The 18,854-nt window shown below is 44.0% G+C and overlaps 1 protein-coding gene across 2 annotated transcripts in view; it reads left to right on the top strand.

The window, feature by feature from the left end:
* CAMTA1 (calmodulin binding transcription activator 1) overlaps nt 1-18,854 on the top strand; it is a 1,293,563-nt gene that overhangs the window by 1,216,643 nt on the left and 58,066 nt on the right. Inside the window, exon 1 of one of the 2 annotated variants that reach the window (XM_027843933.1) lies at nt 11,881-11,942. The exons of the other annotated variant lie outside the window; for it this stretch is intronic. The gene's annotated coding sequence lies outside the window, so the exon portion shown is untranslated. Of the gene's footprint in view, nt 1-11,880; nt 11,943-18,854 lie in introns of those variants that run through there. 2 annotated transcript variants of the gene reach the window in all.

The raw sequence follows: 18,854 nt of genomic DNA, 5'->3' as shown, positions 1-18,854 counted from the left end.
GATGGCAGTATTTTTTTCCTTTATTTCTAGGGGCTAGTCACTTCCCTAGAAAGGGAACTCTAAGTGGTTCTTTCTGCCAACACTTGACCTTCAGACAGCATTTGTCAAGTGGGTGGATTTGAAATGGTTTTCATATATGTTTGTGCAACTCCTGCTTCCCTTGGTACTTGGGAAAGGGAAGTCTACCTCTTTTTGCAGTTTGGTCAGATCTAATGAGATAGTGCATATAAAGTGTTTTGCAAACCTGAAAACACTTTATGATTGAGAGGTATTTTTTTTTGTTCTGGACCTATGATTTCATTGGTGTGAGAGAATTAATTCTTGATCCTGCATTTTAAATTTGATTTTTCTGTGATTATTTTCTGTGATCATATTGTGTATTCTATGTAACAAACCTCAAGCCTTTTCTCTGTCTCTTAGTGAAGAAGCTCATGTGTGCAAAAGTTCAGTCTCCTCTCTCTCTGAAGTTAGATACCAAAGACTTAAGCTTTCCCACAATCACTGGTAGTTAAAGAAAAACTCTGTTCTCAATAGTCTCATAAAACATTATATTAGCATTTCCTGCAAGGTTTGTGTCCTTGAGAAGGATAACTGAACTAACTGACCTTGTCCCATCTTTGTAAAAGATGGTCTTATATAACCCACAGGCACCAATTTGTCTACGTACCTAGATACCTATCAGTGACCTCGGGAGGCAGCTGGGATCCATAAAATTCACAAAAGTATTCCTTAGAGAGAGAGAAAGGTAGCCTCCATCCCACATTCTTTATGCTATGCCCATTTTCTTTAATGTAACCAATCATAATCCCTTAACCCTGTGACACTGGCCAATTAGATGATTTTTGTTTTTTTCTTTGTTCTATGCTTATAAAAATGAGGTGCATCCTCAACTGGGGGTCTTTTGGCCAGAGGCAGCACATGCCATTTGGTCCATCCTTTATTAATAGGTTCATCACCCTGTTAATAAACTTATTATGAGTGGAGAATTGCCTCAGTTTACCTTTTGGTTAAATTTCACATGCTACAAATGTTAGGGACTCCTAGTGAGGAAACTCTCTCTACCAATAGAGATCAGCACTTTCTTTGTAACCTCAAGTTGTAGAGAGTTGTTTGGGGCCCTAGGACTTGTCTCTCATCAGATAGCCAGTATGCGTCAGAGGCTGGATTGGAAGCCAGATCTCTAACTCTGCCACTGTCCCTCACTTCACTCCCCATTCTCTCTACATTATGCCAGTCTGTGTCTCTATTATTATGGTTATTCCACCACCACCCAATGCCCTCAGACAAAAACAAATGCTGTTCATCTAATGATGCCAGTTCAGAAGGGAAAAGATTTTTAGCAGACAATAAAAAGAACGCCAGTCTATGCTTTGAGACCTTTTTATGTGAAGTCTGAATTACTATAGATGAATACTTTCAGTGGTTATTCCTACAGAGATGTGTTTGAAGGATAAAGCTGTTTGGTCCTTGAGCTCAGTCATTTTCAGCAGGATTTGGAGTCAGAGACCCTGAGCCATTGCCTATCTGAGGGACTTAGGGAAAATCTCTTGACCTCTCTTGGCCTCAAGCCCCTCATCAGTAAAGAGGCTCCCATTTAGTTACCAGGGTCCACACAGGAAGACCACATGTATGGATATCTCCTCCTTTCCTCCCCTTACTGCCCATTTATATTGTCACCACCATAACCAGTTGTGACAACTTTTCAGGAAGAAATATGCAATTGTTTTTCCCCATATATTATTTCCTCCATTGATGGGCTGCTTTTATTTTCTTTATCAAGGAGAATTCCATTCATTTTAACATGTATTAAACATTTGCTGTGTGCCAGGCATTGTGCTAGGCATTAAGGATATAAACACACACACACACACAAAAAAAAAAATCCAGCCTTTGCCTTCAAGAAGCTCTGAATCTCCTGAAATGCAGGTTTTGGGACAAACAGTCCAATGTTCCTTCTATTACACTCATGACACCATGATGCTTTGGGTCCAGAGCAGGTTTACATAGAGCAGGGGTGGGGAACCTGCAGCCTTGAGGCCACATGTGGCCCTCTAGGTCCTCAAGTGCGGCTCTTTGGATTCAGTTTGGATTCAGCCAACAGGCCGCACTTGAGGAATTAGAGGGTCACATTTGGCCTCAAGGCCACAAGTTCCCCACCCCTGACATAGAGCATAATAGAAAGGACACAAGGAGTTTCTCTGGTGCTTAGGGAAGGAGAAGGACCAAAGAGCAGAGTAAAACCCAGAAAGATGGGTGGAGAAAAGCCAAAGCTAAGCTTCTCTTTTTGCTGTTGGCCATCCCTGCTTGAGGCAAAAGGAGATCTCTGGAGTTGGGCTTTGTGGAAGCAAGTGGGCCTGATTTTTTTCAGGTCAAATTGACTCTGCAATCTAATTCAAGTAAAAGAAAACATTAAACACCTACTATGTTGAAAGCACTATGCAAGATAAAATGAAAAATCCTCAAACAGTTTGCATTCTGTTACAACATGTACAGAGATATAGCTATAGATTATATATAGATAAAATGATTATTTGAGAAGGGAGTGAGAATTAACTAGACAGATCCAGAAAGACTTCCCATAGGAGGTGGCATCAGAACTGTGCTTTGAAGGACACCACAGATTACAGTAGAGGAGGTAGAGGAGAGGGGGAAAAATGAATGAATGAATGATGAGTCTTTCATTAAGCACTTACTACATTTAAAGCCCTAAAGATACCAATAACAAAGTAAGGCAGTCTCTATACTCAGGGAGCTCCCATTCTAAGGGGAGGGAGGCTACACATATTGAAAGTTTCAACTTCAAGTCAGATGAAAAGGTCCCATAGTCTTTTGTGTGCAACAGCAAAGCAGATGGTGATATGTTTCTTCTTTAATGTCATTTCTTCAGATAACCTCAGCCATTTCTATATTAACCATTTGACAGTGCCAAATCCTTACAAGAACTGTAAGAATTTTATTTTCTGGGTCTTCCATAGCCCTGGGTGCTGAGGAGGCTGGGGCACTAGTACCTGCACACAATGTTGCCAGGTCCCATCTCCAGAGGGGTTGGGCTTCTGGGGATAATGGCTTCAAGTGCTGGGCTATAAGCAGGATTAGTGGTTGTCACTGCTAGGACTCTTGGGCTTACCCGACCAATGCGGACAGTTAGTAAGCATTTGGTGTTGGTAGTGGCGAAGAAAATGGATGCCCCCTCCACAGTGACTCTTCCCTAAATGACCAGGCTAGAAGCAGAGCTAGTAGTCATAGGGAGCCTTCTATTCTCAAGGATTTTTGGTTCAGGGTCTGAGCTATCTCCATCAGGGTCTGAGGGGAGACAGCAGTTAAGATGGTGTTCTTTCTTGCATCAAATTATCTGATATTTCCATATATGTCCATGTTATATCCTCAAATAGAATGCAAGCTCTTAGGGCACAGACTCTTATTTTTGCCTTTTCTAGCCTCAGTACCTAGCATAGTACATTGCATATGATAGGAGTTTGCTGTTTGTTGAAATAAATTGAATTGAATTGAATTCATGTATGGGTTGCACTAGATGCATTGTTAAAGGACTTCCAACTATTGAGATTTCCATGATTCTATGAACTTTCTTCACCTACCAGTCAGTGTGGGTTCATCGAATGGAAAATCATTTCCATATTATACTGATCAGAACATAATTAGGATGGTCATGGCTCCCACCCATATCCCTACATCTAGAAAGGCCTAACCTCGTTATAAAACCGAAAGAAGTGACTGTTGGACTAGTAATATTTTGCTACTTTTCCTTTCCCCCTGGGGACTAGCATAGATCATAGACAACCACTAGCCATTTTCTACCAGAGTGATTCTTGCATGTTTATGTCATGAGCCTGAATCACTAGACTGGCCCAGAATAAAGACTATGATGCTGAAGTTGGTGGGAGGGTTAGGTGATGCATTGCCTTTCATTTGTTCTGGCCTGGATGGTGTTCTCTGAGTCGCCTTTTTCTGGGTCTGAAGTCAAGAAGTATTTCATCTGACTTTCCTTCTCCCAAGTCTGTACAGTCAGTACTTATCCAATGTGGCACTAAGGAATCAGACTGCTTCAGAAAGCCCCACTCTTTAGGATTCTCACTCATTTAAGGCTATCAATCATCTTATCCAAACTCTTAGTGGACCTTACTCAGTTGGTTCTGCTGAAAAACAGTAGAGAATGATTCCTTTTGTGTGATTCCTTTCAGCTCTCAAATATTATAATCCAGGGGTGAGGAACCTGCAACCTTGAGGCCATATGTGGCCTTCTAGGTCCTTGGGTGCAGCCTTTGGACTGAGTCCAAGTTTTACAAAACAAATCCTTTTGTTTTGTTTCTTTTTTTTATTTTTTGCTAGGCAATGGGGTTAAGTGACTTGCCCAGGGTCACACAGCTCGTGAGTGTTGTGTGTCTGAGGTCGGATTTGAACTCAGGTCCTCCTGAATCCAGGGCCCGTGCTCTATCCACTGCACCACCTAGCTGCCCCCAACAAATTCTTTTATGAAGGGGATTTGTTCTGTGAAGTTTGGATTCAGTCAAAGGGCCACACTTGAGGACCTAGAGGGCCACATGCGGCCTCAAAGCCTCAGGTTTCCCTCCCCTGCATGTATGATCCATCAGTGGCTTGCTTTGGATTTAAGCAAGCCTCACCTCTTTCCCTTAGAATTCCTAGTTCCCTTCAAGGCTTGTTTCAATTATTCTCCTATGGGAGAAAACTGCTTTCCTTATCAATTTTATCCTCTCCATAGACTGTAATTCCTAAAGGGGAGGGGCTGTTTTATTTTTGGTTTTGTGTCTCCAAAGCCTAGCACAGAGCTTTGCATACAGTAGGCATTTAATAAATGCTTATTGGCTGATGATGAACAAGCAAACAGCTTTTCCCAAAAAAACTTACAAACATTGGATTTTATCACTTTTTGCTATTTTGACTGTTCTAGTGGGTGTGAGGTGATATCTTTCACCCTGCTTTTAAATTATGTCACACAATTTGAAAAATATATTATTTGTTTTTCCTGGTTTGTCCCTGGATAGGTAGCAAATTACCATTAGTAGGTTAGTAGGTTGGCTTTCCTGTTGTCCTGGGGGCTTTTAAAATGGAGAAACAGATGTTTATAGATCTTCAGAAACTCACAAACATGTTTATCTTGCAAACAGTAATTTCTATTCCTCCAGTGGTTCAAACTTTATCTTCAGAATTGGAAGTGAACTGAGTTGATGTAACCTAATTTCAACTTTCTGTTATGTGGCATTGATAGTAAATCAAACAAAAAATTTGTTAAATGTTTCAGGCACTGTGCTAGGCACTGGGGACACAAATACAGAAGTGTGACAAACCTTTTTCTCAAAGATTTCACATAGATAGTAGATAGTAAATGCCCATCATTCAAACACACATACACACACTCATCAGAGAATTTTCCATTCTGGTTTCTTAAACAAATTATATCTAAATCTACATAGTGTGCTCATATTATTTGCTGCCTGCTATAAAAACACAATGGAAAAGGTACAGAAACTAAATAGAAAATGGCAGAGTTATAACTATAGTAGGAAGCTTTGCCCCAGGACACCAGGTGGGGAGGAAGATGTACACTTTCTTTGGTCAATGGGAAGATCACTGGCCCCTTATCTTAAGATTCTTTACCTGTCCCCAGTCTCCCAAATCCTACCAGGTCCTATTTTGGCAAGAGTAGACTCTCCTCTGGGGTCCCTCCCCACCTCAACTGAATTTGTTCTAGTTTTTTTGGCTCTGAGTAATAGAGACATAGTCAACCATGGTTTATAAACATGCACTGTGAAACTGAGCAGGTTGAGTTTATCAGAGAGCTCTGTGTCATATGCCCTCCTATAGAGGTGGTTTGTATTATTATACTATCAGTGGGCTAGTCTGGCTTTGTGCAGGTCCACTCCTTTTGTGGGATGCTATAGGATCAGCCAAGTAAATTTCTGGAATATTTCCCAGAATTTCCCCAATAGCTTATGTTACCCTTAAATTCCCACAAGTTATTGATATTTTCTTTAGAGATCAATTTTCTTCCTTCCAGGTTAGGAAATGACTGAAAGGCACTTGTGTGGTTCAAGTTAATTATTAGAGTGCACACTTGTTGCTGGATTCTACCATACTTGAACAATTAAAAGAAGAAAAATCTGCTCCTGGACAAGTTCTTTTGTAGAGAGTTAGCAAAAGGAGCTCCCAGACTAGGTATCATTTATACCACTTAAAGTAAATCTGGTGAATCCTTCCCATGATCTCTAACTAACTAAAGCATGATGGACCTTGCAATGAGGCAAAAGAAATTGTCCCTAGTGATAGGCACCAAAACTAGTATGTTACCTTAATCTCCTTACTTCCCTACCTCCACCCACATAAATAACCTTGGTTACCTTGGTTCCCCAATGGCTAGACTGGAGGGATAGAGTCATCCATCTGAAGAAAGATTAAATGCATAAATAGGCCCTGGCTCCCACAATAGGGGAATCCAAAAACTCCAAAATCTGCCACTCTCATCATCCTTAGAGCTAGATTTCATGTACTGTGCAATGAGTAGGTTTCCTCCTTCCTTGAGGCTCTCTGATGAACACTGATAGGCACTGATAGGCACCATGGCATAAGAAGAAGTTTATGGAACCAGGACTGATTCCACCATGCAATAGGAGGCTCACAACAAATGAGAAGTTGGTACTCATGGTTTGAATCATCTGCTACCTGAAACTGCTTAGTGTAGTGCTAGGTCTGGAAAGCATGCTAGATTGGGTTCAGATCTTGGGCCTATAGGTAATACAGCTTCAAATCCTCTCTCTGTCACTTACTGCCTGTGGGATGTTGGGCAAATCTCTTCATTTCTCGGGATCTCAGCTTGCTCATCCATAAAATAAGGAAATGAGGAGTTTGGAACAGATAGGGAGACAGATAATTTCTTATGTGCTAAGGACACAAATACAAACAAAACAGTTCCTGCTCTCAAGTAGTTTACATTCTAATGGGGGAAGACCTCACATAAAGGGGGGCTATAAAGGAGGGGGGTAAAGGTGAGGATGATGGCTAGAGTGTCAGTTTCTCATGAGGGGTGGGGTGGTGCTGGGAGAAGGGAGGAAAATGAACATGATAGCCAGAACACTGGTAATATAGTGAGAAGATTACCAGGAATGGATCTCTAAAGTCCCCTGCAGCTCTTAATCCATGACCCATAACCAGAAAAGGATACGGGAATCCTGGAAAGGGGAGGGGTTTGGCTCAAGGTTCCATTTAATTCTCTGAGCAGCCAGCCAGCAGAAAAAGAATCACTAAGTTACTGGGTCTTCCTAATGGTTTATGGCTAATGGCAGATGGCACCTCAAGGCTACTCCTGTCAACCTTCCCCCTGAGTTGGTCCTAGCAGCTCCCATTCAGATCTGAGTTTCTAACTGAAGGGTGGAGGTGAACAATGACCCAATACTACCTACTGTCAACAAAATGCTCAATTTAGAGTGTTAGATTTGGAGTCTAAGACCTGGGTTCAAATCCTTAATAGCTGCATGACCTTGGGCAAGTGATCCAAACTAGAGTTTCCTTCTCTGTAAAATAAGGAGATTGCACTAGATGACCTCCACGATCCTTTCCAAGTCCCAGACTGTGATCTTCAGTGATCATAGGCAGTGACCTGAATCTCCAGAGACTTGTTCCATCATCTGTAAAATGACGTTATTGATCATTGCCAAGGAAGGAGCTACAGAATCACAGAATTTGATAGTTGGAAGGGCCCTCAAAGTCCATCTAGCCCAACCGATATGCAAATAAATCCCCACTGTAAGATACTTGTCGAGGGGTCCTCCAGCCTCTTCTGCTTCATGACACCCAAGGATTTGGGGTCAGGAGAGTTGGTTTGGAAGTCTCAATCCTGCTACTTATCACCTATATGACTTTGGAGAAATGATTTCAGATTTCCAGACCACAGTTCCCTCCAGTTTGGAATGAGATGAGATGAACCAAATGCTTCCTTAAGTCTCTTCCAGTCCTAAAGCCATATGATCTCTAAGGTCCTGGCAACTAACAGTATATGATTCTATGACAGTTACCTATAAATACAAAATGTTTTGTTATTGTAGGGAGCTTCAAGTGTAAAAACTCCTTCCCCTGGAGTGGATCAGCAGTTCTCTGTGACTTAGAGAGTCATGTAGCTGTGGTATGTTTTGGGGGCAAGAATTGAAACTCGCTCTTTCTGATTCCCCAGATTTCTTCTGTCCACTAAGCCACACTGCCTCTCTACATGTAAAAGAACCAAAGACATAAGGTGTGCCTTCATCATATCATAGATCTAGATTTGGAAGGGACCTGGCAGGCCATCTTGTCCAACCTTCCTATTTTAGAGATGAGGACACTGGGGCCATTATGGAGTATTTCACCTTGGGCTAAGTTCAAAAGATTGGCATAGACAACAAGTGGAATGGTCAGGAAAGACTTGACGGAAATGATCGGATAGGAAGGACCTGGAAATCAACCGTATTTGGATAGGTAAATGGGTGTATGAAAAAAGGGGTGAGGGGTTGCAGAGAGAACCGTGGGGGTGGGAAGGAAAATAGACAGGAAGCTCATGATTAGTTTGACTGATAGTAAGAAGACCAATCTGACAGAAAGAGAAGGGAGGGGATACTACTGTGAGATAAGTCTGGAAAAGTAAGTTGGGGACGGTTTGTAGAGGGCCTCGAATGCCCGGCTGAATGGTTCATACTTCTTTTCGTGAGCAGTGGGAACCATGGAAGATTCCTTCTTTAATGGGACCTGGCTCTAGATCCCATACCAAGAAATGTTTCCCCTCTACCTCGTGGTCTGACTTGCACCCTGAGCTCATCCTCTCTGCTGTGTTTCTGGTCTTTTAACTCTGGCCACAATACTCGCCGCAGCCTCCTCGGGGTGCTGTCCTCAGTTCTGAAGCGTCCTGGGACAGCTCCCTCTTGCCTAGTACCTCTTCTTCTGTTCTTTCGCCTACTGGTGCCTCTTTCTCCTCTGCCCTCTCTCTCCCTTCCTCCCTTCTCCCCTGCTGTAGCCTCTTCTCTGCCGCCTGCCTGTCTCCGTCAGTATGTCACACACATATATATACGCATTCTCTCCCCCGGTCTCTGTATTTCTCACTGTCTCTCGCTCCCTAGATCTGTCTCCCCCTCGCTCTCGCTCTCGCTCTCTCTCTCCGCAGAGCAGGGCTCCTCCCGCGGCTGCATTGCAGGCTCCGCGGGCAGGCGGCGCCGGATAGGAGGGAGGGAGGGAGGGAAAGAGGGAGGAGGAAGGGCCAACAAAGGCCTCCCCCCCGCCCCGTTCCCAGCAGAGAGGTGCGGGAAGGGAAAGGGACTGCAAGGGAGGGGAGTGAGGTGACCACGACTCTTGGGGCTGCCCGGGGGCCAGCCGCGAAGCCCTGGGGAGGGAAGGGGATCCTCGGGAGGGGCAGAGAACGAGGAGGGCTGGGGAAGCAATCAGGTGGGTCCCCAACAGCGCAGACTGTCCTGGCCACCTAGATTGGGGGTCAGTGAAGGATAGGGGAAGGGCAGATGGGAGGGAGGAGCGCCCCACTGAGCTGCAGAGGGGAATGAGGAAAGAGGGCAAGTCCGTTAGAGGGGCTGGGAGGGACAGTGGCGGAAAAGAGTACTCGTGGAGTCTCCTGTTCTCGTGCCCCGGGCCCAACGGAGGCTCGAAGCGGGACTGGGCTCAAGTGAGCCCTATGGGCCTTTAGAAATGGGGCTCCAGTGGAGGGACGGCCTGGTGCAGGTTTTCCTCTCATCAGACAGGAGAGCCACGGCTGTGGCTCTTCCCCGAGTGGGGATTTGGGAAGGGGAGGGAGAAAAGCAGAAAGGTCAAGGGGAGATGAACCTGGGCTAAGGGAAAGGAGGCCGTTTTGAGCCAGGGGTATCCTGAATGTGTCCAGAGCAGTCCTAGGGGTTAATGTGGGGCAAGGGTCCTCGGAGAAGCCTCGCAGTCGTTGCCCTCCCCTCCCCTGCGGGAGTACAGGCGCCTACCGCGCCGCATATCCCCGTGCCCGCGCCCTGCGGACTCAGGGGGCGCAGTGCCTGCTCAGTCCGGGCTCCGCTCAAGCTCCAGGCGCCCGGACGCCTGCCTCTCCTCAGATCCCGGTGATGTCATGACCACTCCCACCTCCGGATTTGCCGAGGCAGCTCAGGGGGCGGGGCTGTGGTGAGTGAGCTCACCGCTGCGCTCCACCATTGGCCGGGGCAGCGCACACGGCTGTGGCGGGGAGACAACGCTGCCCTAAGCCTGTAGCCCTGTGAGTCGGTCCGGCTGCGGCGTGCGGAACTGAGCGGGCTCGGGGCTGAACTGGGCTGGGCTGGGCTGGGCTGGGCTAGGAAGAGGGGAGGGCTGCGCATTCCTGCAGCTTGCTTTAAAAGTGTGTGTGTGTGTGTGTGTGCGTGTGTGTGCGCGTTCGCGAGTGCGAGTGTGCTTGCGTGCTTATGACAGGGGGAGGAAAAGGTGTCTCGAGTGTCCGGGAGAGTTCGAGGGGCGTGTTGTGGACGGGCGCAGCGTGCCAGGGGTGTGCGAAGGGCGGGGGAGAGGGGGTGAGTATTATGTCACCGTGGCTAGTGTCTCGTGGCGAGAGCGCGAGTGTGTAACGAGTGTGAGGAGATGGCTGTCTCTGAGAGGGTGCCATCGTAAGTCATTGTTATTGGTGTAGATGTGGTGGCGGGAGGTGGGTTCTGAGGTGTTTACTGTTAAGAAAGGGAGGGTGAGTGTACAGGGCTCTGTTTTGGGAACTGTTTTGGTGAAGCTGTGTGTGTGCTGGGGTACAAGTGAAAGAGTGTGTGTGTGTATTTGAGGGGAACTATTGTGAGAAGGGCAGGGTTTGGGAGATTTCTGCAACGGCTGTGTGTATTTGGGGGGAGTCTAAAGGCGTGTGTTTTGGTGTCAGTAAAATGGGTGTGTTTGGGGAATGCTAAGTGTTTTTTGAGGTGTCAGCATAAAAGGTGTGTGTTTCAGGTAGTCAGTGTAAGTATTTGCGGGGAGTTCGACTAAGAGTTGTATTATTTGAGGGGTGTCAGCGTTAGGGGTGTATATTTGGGTACAGCATAAGGTTATGTTGGGGATCCATGTAAGGGGGGGTGTATTTGCCTTCGGTTGAAGCGGCGGGGAGTAACAGTGTAACCGTTGTGTGTTTTCGGGGAAAATCAGGATAAAGGCGTGTATTGGGATAATATGAATGTAAGGAGGTGTGTTGGGGGGGCGGGATGTTTGGGGGTTCAGGAGGCAGCTTGTGTGTGAAAAAAGCAGGATGCCAGTAGGAAGGGGTGTCAGCGAGAGTCTGTAAACGCTGCGAGTGTGTGTGCGTGTCAGCCTGATGGCGTGAGTGCGGCTGACGGGTGCTTGTTTTTGTTTTGAAAGCGCAGTGAGATTGTGGCGGGCTTTTCTGAATGAGCCTTCCTCTCCCTCCTCTCTCCTCCCCACCCTTTCGCTCCCCGTCTGTCCCCAGCTGGCTCCGCTCGGCTCCGCTCCCGAGGTACCCTGCCTTGGCCCCTGCGGGGCAGGAGTCAGGTTCGTCTAACTCTTCAGCTTGGTGCTGGGGGGCCCCAGGGGCGCTGGGGGAAGGGGACTCACCCCCCCCGCTAGGCTGGGCTAGGCTGGGCTAGGCTGGGCTAGGCTGGGCTAGGCTGGGCTAGGCTGGACTGGGTTGGGCCGTACCGCGCCGCGCCGCGCCGCGCCGCACCGCACCGCGCCGCACCACTCCGCACAGCCCCGGCACTGGATTGCGCCCGGCTGTGCGCCAGCCCAGCCCCGGCGCGCGTCGGCTCCGGCTCCGGCCCGGCTCAGGCTCCTGGCCCCGGCGCGGCGCCATAGTCCTCACTGCACCAACGCGGCCGCCGCCGCCTGGCCTGGCCTTTGAGTGTGGCTGAGATTACATGCGAAATGACTCGAGGCAAGGCTGTGGATGAAGACTGGCTTTCCCGGGATATTGGTCGAGCTGAGAAGCACCTGAAGTATGTTTTTAAACTTAAGCCTTCAGAATGCCTACAATCTGAAAAGTCGAGTTCCGACAATGAATGAAGGTTTGGAAGAACTTACTATGGCCTTGGTGTCTGGTAGCCCAAGAGAGTAGAGAAGCTTTGGGTTTGACCCCACGCACTTAGAAGACAGACTTTATCAATTTACTTCACTTTCATTGATCAATTCTTTTCTGTTTAGCCAGTTCCTCAGGACAGAGTAAATATGTAGATGAATCCAGTTATATGAGGATTTTTCCTTTCTTGGCAAGCCAGACACTTTTTCTAAAAGTGGTAATGATATTGCACATCACCATCGCAGCTGATTACCACTTTACAGAGGAATGCTGAAATGTCACAAATCCACTTGTAACTACTCCCACTATTGTTTGAGGTAGGTAGGATCTCTGCTTTTTGCATTTAGAATATCTGCCTTACTGACCTGACAGGTATCATCAGTCTGGTTGCATGTCTTTGCTCGGTTGAATGCATCCTACCTCCTTAACCAGCAAGCTCCAAATCTGAAGTAACAAAATCAGATTTTTGGTAAATGTCATAACTTAGTAGTTTAATGGTTAGTTGATCAAATGAATCCCTTACTCTTCCTGTCTGATGGAGTCATTCTAACAGTTCCCATATAAAAAACTCTGTCAGAGAAACACAGAGGAAGGAGAGAGCCCAAGAGAAGGGTTACTGTCTGAGAGTCTGATACAGTCATGGGTTAGTAGCAAAGATGGTTTCATGGTGAGCATTTTCAAGATGATGATTATTATTATTTTAGGGCTGCAATTAGAGTGTGGGAAATAAGCTTATGTTGATCTGTCATTTAGTATTGGATTTGGGGAGTGATCGTGTTTAATATTCTAGAGACAGCATTTATGTACTGAGTATTCATTTCCCAAATAAAACTTTAGTTTACTTGTGAAAATAAACACAAGTCCCCTGGACTTATAAATGACAACGAACATATGACCAACAATGAATACTGATGATTGATTAAGCTGGAAAGAGCATAACTAAGAATAAAGAACCTAATCTCATTTTCTCTTGCTTAATTTTTAAGAAAACAAATTACAGAAAGCAATCCTTTAGTAAATAATTAGTTCATTGTGTTTTTCTATACTATTTTTTTCCTAGCAAAATATGTAATTTTATTAAAAGTCTAGCAGGCTTTTCTTTAACCTGCTGGTAGAGATTATGCTTGCATGTCTATAACACCCACCACTACAGTACTTCAATATGCAAAGCATGAGAACATTGAGAGGTCACAGATAACAAAAAGAATGGTGGCCTACACTTTGGGAGAGTAAAAGTGGAAACTTAGGGTGAGTGGTAACAGATTTGATCTATATGTAATCTATGTACAAGGAATTCATGGTCAGCATGCCTCCAAGGTCCCTTCCAACTGTAAGATTCTATTGGTCTATGCATAAGTGCATGTTTATCGTTGTGTTTCAGATTGTTCTCAGCTTAGCCCCCAAATATCAAGGCTTGTGTCCAGATGCTCACTTCTGGAGTTGTTATGGCAGTGTTTTGGGGTGGTTGTTGTTTTGATCACACTGTTTGTGAGCCTCTGAAGTTGTAATACTGTCCCTACAGGCTGAGCTGTGTGAATTCATTGTCCTTACTTTGTCTGAGTGTTAGTGATTTTTTTTCTTAAATAAGAAAAAAAAAATAAAAGGGGAAATTCAAACATTTTCAGGTATTTTACAGACTTTACAGAGAAACTCAAGAAAGACCATGTTGAGATTCTGTCAAACTGGCTACAGTTCTTCAGTTGTTGCAGTGGTAATAGGTTTTCTGGAAATCTTTTGTTCATCCCAAATAATTATTTCTCTGCAATGTGCATTTTCCTTCTTCTCTGTTCTTTGTGCCCCTGACTTGTATTCTTACATTTAAATGGTTCTGTCTTCTTCTAGTGAGTCAATGTTATCCATTCAATATTTATGCTTCATGAATCTACAAAAGCAGAACTGCCCTGGGAGATGCCAAGTGGCCTATACAAAGTCTTCCTCTGCCTGGCAGCTGTGGAATAAGAAATAAGTGGTGAAATTTACTTTGGGGTGAATTTCTTTGTATTTCAAGGTTATGCAATAGCTATCAATGAAATTCCATGAAAGCTGATTGGGAGAGGGAGCCCTGCTGAGATGCACTGAATTACAACAAAGATTTCATGTTAAAATTAGTCATATTTACATTTGGGAAGTGCTTACAAGTGTACTAGATGACACAGATAGGCACAATCCCTGCATTAAAAGTGACATTGCAAAAACATTTGGAAGAGAAAACTGTCTCCTTTATGTCCATTAGTCTTGTTTTCTCCTGGAGTAGATTATAAACCCATTGCCCTTAATGGGGAAAAATCATACTTTATTTATTTCTATCCCTCAATATGCCTAGCACAGTACTAGCACATGGTAGGTACTTAATAATGACTTTTAGACTTACTGGGGCTAAGGAGAAGCCATTGTCATTTTATGTATACCAAAAAACCTGGCACAGAGAAAAGTGTCCTAAAAGGGCTTGACATAAAACATAGAAACCATACAAGAAATAAATGATGTCTGAGCATTTTCACAAAGGAGGTGATGCCAACACAACCTTGTTTGATTTCAATAGTTTTCCACATCCCACAGTATTTCGGGAAATACAACTGTAGACAGTGCCACAGTCCAACCTTCTGGAGTTGGGAGTGGGAAGATATTCTCCTGTAAGCTGAACATTCACTCAAAGGTCAAGTGACATAGAGGGCAGTGGTCCAAGAGTTCCTTTGATTAGAGGAACTGTGTAAGAATTGAATGAAGTTCCCAGTGGACTTGGTGACATTGTTATGCATGATGTGGAAGATGATAGTAATGGCAGCTTCTTGTCATATGACACTTTAAGCTTTGTAAAGCACTTTACATACATTATTCTTTTCCATCTAGTAGATGTTTATAGAATCCCTGCTGTGTGCAGGGTACTGTGGGAGAGAGTGGGGATCTTACAGGGGTGAGGTTGAAGGGGTCTAAACTTAGGATTTCATCGATATAGAGAATTCCTTGTATGGAGACTGTCCACCAGGATAGATCAGCAGCTACTATGTAACCTAAGGTCTTAGAGAGTTACCAGGGGCACTTGCCCATAGTCAAACAATTGATATGTATCTGGGGAAGGACTTGAACCCATATCATCCTGACCTCAAGACCAGACCTCTAGCCACTACACCAAGGGTCTCTCTAGGGAAACTATAGCCCCATAAAAATGTAGATGCTGCCTCTGTCTACCTCTACACTTCCATCCATCTCATTTGACTATGGGATTGGCAAGGCAAATAATCTTTCTGGTACTCCAGTTCCTCATCTGTAAAATAACAGGATTGAGCCCATTCTAACTCTAAATCTTTATTTGTGAGGAAGTTAATCAGCCTCTCTGGACCTCAGTTTATTCATCTGTAAAATGAACCTCTCAGCACTCAGTCAACAAGCATTTAAGCCCTTGCTAAATGCCAGGCTCTGTGCTAAACCCTGAGGATACAAAGAAAGGCAAAAATGCAATCCTTACCCTCCCTCAAGGAGTTTCAGTTTTAATGGGGGAGACAACTTGTAAATAACTAGGTCCATAAAAGATATGGACAGCATAGATGGAAGGAAATCTGAAAGGAGAAGGTATTAGCAGCTGAGGGGACTGAGAAAGGACTCCAGCAAGTAGGTGGGATTTTTTTTTCAATTTTTTAACATTTTTTTTAAGTTTTGAGTTCCAAATTCTATCCTTTCCTCCCTCCCCTCCCCCCTCCCTGAGGTGGTAAGCAATTGGATATAGGTTATACATGTGCAATTATGTAAAACATTTCAATATTAGTCATTTTGTACAAGAAGACTCAAAGAAAATGAAAAATAGTATGCTGCAGTCTGTATTCAAACAATATCAGTTCTTTCTCTGAAAGTGGATAGTATGCTTCATCATTAATCCTTTGGGATTATCTTGGATCATTGTATTGCTGAGAACAGCTAAGTCATTCACAATTCTTCATCAAATAACATTGCTGTTACTGCCTACAAAATTCTCCTCGTTCTGTTCACTTTACTATGCATCAGTTCATGTAAGTCTTTCCAGGTTTTTCTGAAATCATCCTGCTTGTCATTTCTTATAGCACAATAATATTCCATTACAATCATATACCACAGCTTGTTTAGCCATTCTCCAGTTGATGGGAAGTAGGTAGGATTCAAAGTGAGTCTGAAAAGAAACCTGGAAAACTAAAAAACAGTGGGGAGAGTAAGGGAACCAAAGCACTCCAGGAATGAGGGACAGCTAGTGCAGAAGCAGAGATAGGAGATGGAGTATTGTGTTTGAGGACCTGGAAGTAGGCCATTATAGCTCGATGATTGAAAGAGTGAAGGGGGGTAAAGTCTAAGTGTAGAAAGATAGGAAGGGATAAGATTACGAAGAGCTTTAAATGCCAAACTGAAGAATTTCTGTTTGATCTTGGAGGTAACAGGGAGACACTGAAGCTCTCTGGGGTGGGGGTGGGGGACATGGTTACACCTGTGCTTCAGGAAATCAGCTTGGCAGCTGACTAGAGGATGGATTGAAGCGGAAAGAGATTTGAGGCAGAGAGCCCAGTTAGAACACTTTTGCAGTATTACAGGCAAGAGGAGATGATGCCTGGAACCAGTATTGTAGAAGTGTGAGGGGAGAGGACTGTACAAAAAAGTGTTGGGGACATAACAATGACAAAATTTGGCAAAAGGTTGGATTTTGCGAGGAGCTTAGAGTAAGAAATTAAATAGGATGCCCATAAGTCAATGTAAGTTCAGAAGTTAAGAAGAGAGTAGGGTTTGAGAGGAAGAAAATAAGTTCTGTTTGAGACTTGTTAAGTTTAAGATATCTATTAAATATTCAATTTGAGATGTCCAAAAGGCATTTAGTGATCTTTGTCTGGAGCTCAGGAAAGAGCAGAGCTGGATATATAGATCTGGGAATCATCAGCATGGAAATGATAACTGAACCTATGGGAATTGATGAGGTCACCAAGTGAAATAGAAAAGAGGTTCGCTCAAGACAGAGCCTTGGGGTGTGCCCACAGTTAATGAGGGTGACATGGTTGAAGAACCAAAAGAGAAAACTGATAAGGGAAGACAGAGGGAGAATCAGGAGAGAGCCATGCCACAAAGACATAAAGAGGAAAGAGTATCCAGGAGGTGATCAACAGTATCAAAAACTGCAGGACGTCAAGAAGGTTAAGGATTGAAAAAAGGTCATATCAGATTTGGCATTTAAGAAAACCTTGGTAACTGTGGAGAGGGAACTCTCGTTTGAATGATGAAGTTGGAAGCCACACTGCAAAGGTTTTAGAAAAGAGTCGGCAAAGAGGAAGTGGAGGCTTCCAGTTAGACAGCTTCCTTAAGGAATTTAGCCATGAAGGGGAAGAGAGATATTGGATGTTAAGTTTCAGGAGTGATAAGATCAAGTGAGGGTTTCTAAGGATGCAGATGTGGAGATGCTTGTAGGCAGTAGGAAAAGAGCCAGCAGTTAGGGAGAAATTGAAGATGAGCATGGAGATAATAGTTGGGGCAATCTGCTAGAGAAGAAAGGAGAAGATGGGATCAAGCATGTGTGTAGAAGGGTTTGCCTTGACAAGAAGGAATACCTCTTCGTGGGATCTAGGTGTGAAGGAGGAAATGTCTGAATGATGTGGGAAGACAGGAAGCTTTCTGGAATGATCTCAGCCTAGATGTGTCTGGATTTCACTAGGTCAATTCATATTAGAGGACTTTGCATGAAACCACAGAGATGTTTTCTGGTCTTTAAAAGCCTATTAGATCCATAAAGCCAGTAGCATGTCTGCCAAAGTCCCTCAAGTCTCTAAGTATGCCATTGAGAATGACATCATCAGTGCCAAAGCTGAGCCTTTGGAAGGAGGTACCAGAACCTGCCAGTCTTCAACCCTTTTCACTAGATACTAGATTGGATGATGCCAAAATTCCCAGAGCTTGTTTGAGAAAATCTGATTGAAGCTCTTAGTATAAAAATTTTACTTTAGATAAATAAAGAATGCATGAAAATGTCCTCTCATTTTTTTTTCTCTCGAGATTATCAGTTCCCTTCTCTCTGACCAGGGTCAATAGCCCTGACAGTTTTCTCTATCAGGAAGTCCTGCCCATTGGCATGAAATATTGGAAGATCCCTAGTATGCTCTCTGTTATATTTCAAAAGTTTTGTTATAAATTAATTGTTTGAAACTCGAATTTATTTTCCAACAAAAAAGATATCATTAATGGTGAATACATTGCTGGGCTAGCCCATAGAAATCGATTTAACCCATAGCAAAATACTGTACCTCTTCAATGAAGAACAGTAGCAAATACCACAATGCTGGTAATTAACCAAGAGAGCAAAACAAAGCTGATAAAGAAATAGTTTATTTCTAATTCTAATGCTTTTGGAAAGACAGCTCTCACTAGAGGAAGATAAGAAGGTAGATGGAGAGTGCTATGGAGATTTTGAAGGGTACTCAGAGACAGTTGCAAAGACTTTTGAGGTTGATGGTCTTTTATCATGTCTAACTTAATTTCAGAACTAAGAATCACAGGATGTTAAAGCTGAAAAATTATACATTATAGATCGTCTAGTCCAATCCCCTCACTTTCCAAATAGGGAAGCCAAGGCCCACAGAGGCTAAATAGCTTGCCTGAGTTAATAGATCATAGCAGCCAGTGAACAGAACTGGGTCTGAGCTGGGTCATGGTTCTCCTGACTTCCAGCCTTGAGTTTTTGGAGAGAGACAAAAGGCTGTTTGCCAGATCACTGGCTGTAGATGGTGGGAAATCTTAGACAGACAGACAGACAGACAGACAGACAGACAGACAGACAGACAGACAGATAGATAGATAGATAGATAGATAGATAGATAGATAGATAGATAGA

The sequence above is a fragment of the Vombatus ursinus genome, unplaced genomic scaffold (genome assembly GCF_900497805.2).
Source record: "Vombatus ursinus unplaced genomic scaffold, bare-nosed wombat genome assembly UNPS02014932.1, whole genome shotgun sequence".
In the NCBI taxonomy this organism is placed as follows: domain Eukaryota; kingdom Metazoa; phylum Chordata; class Mammalia; order Diprotodontia; family Vombatidae; genus Vombatus; species Vombatus ursinus.
This window is presented reverse-complemented; position numbering and strand designations above follow the sequence as displayed.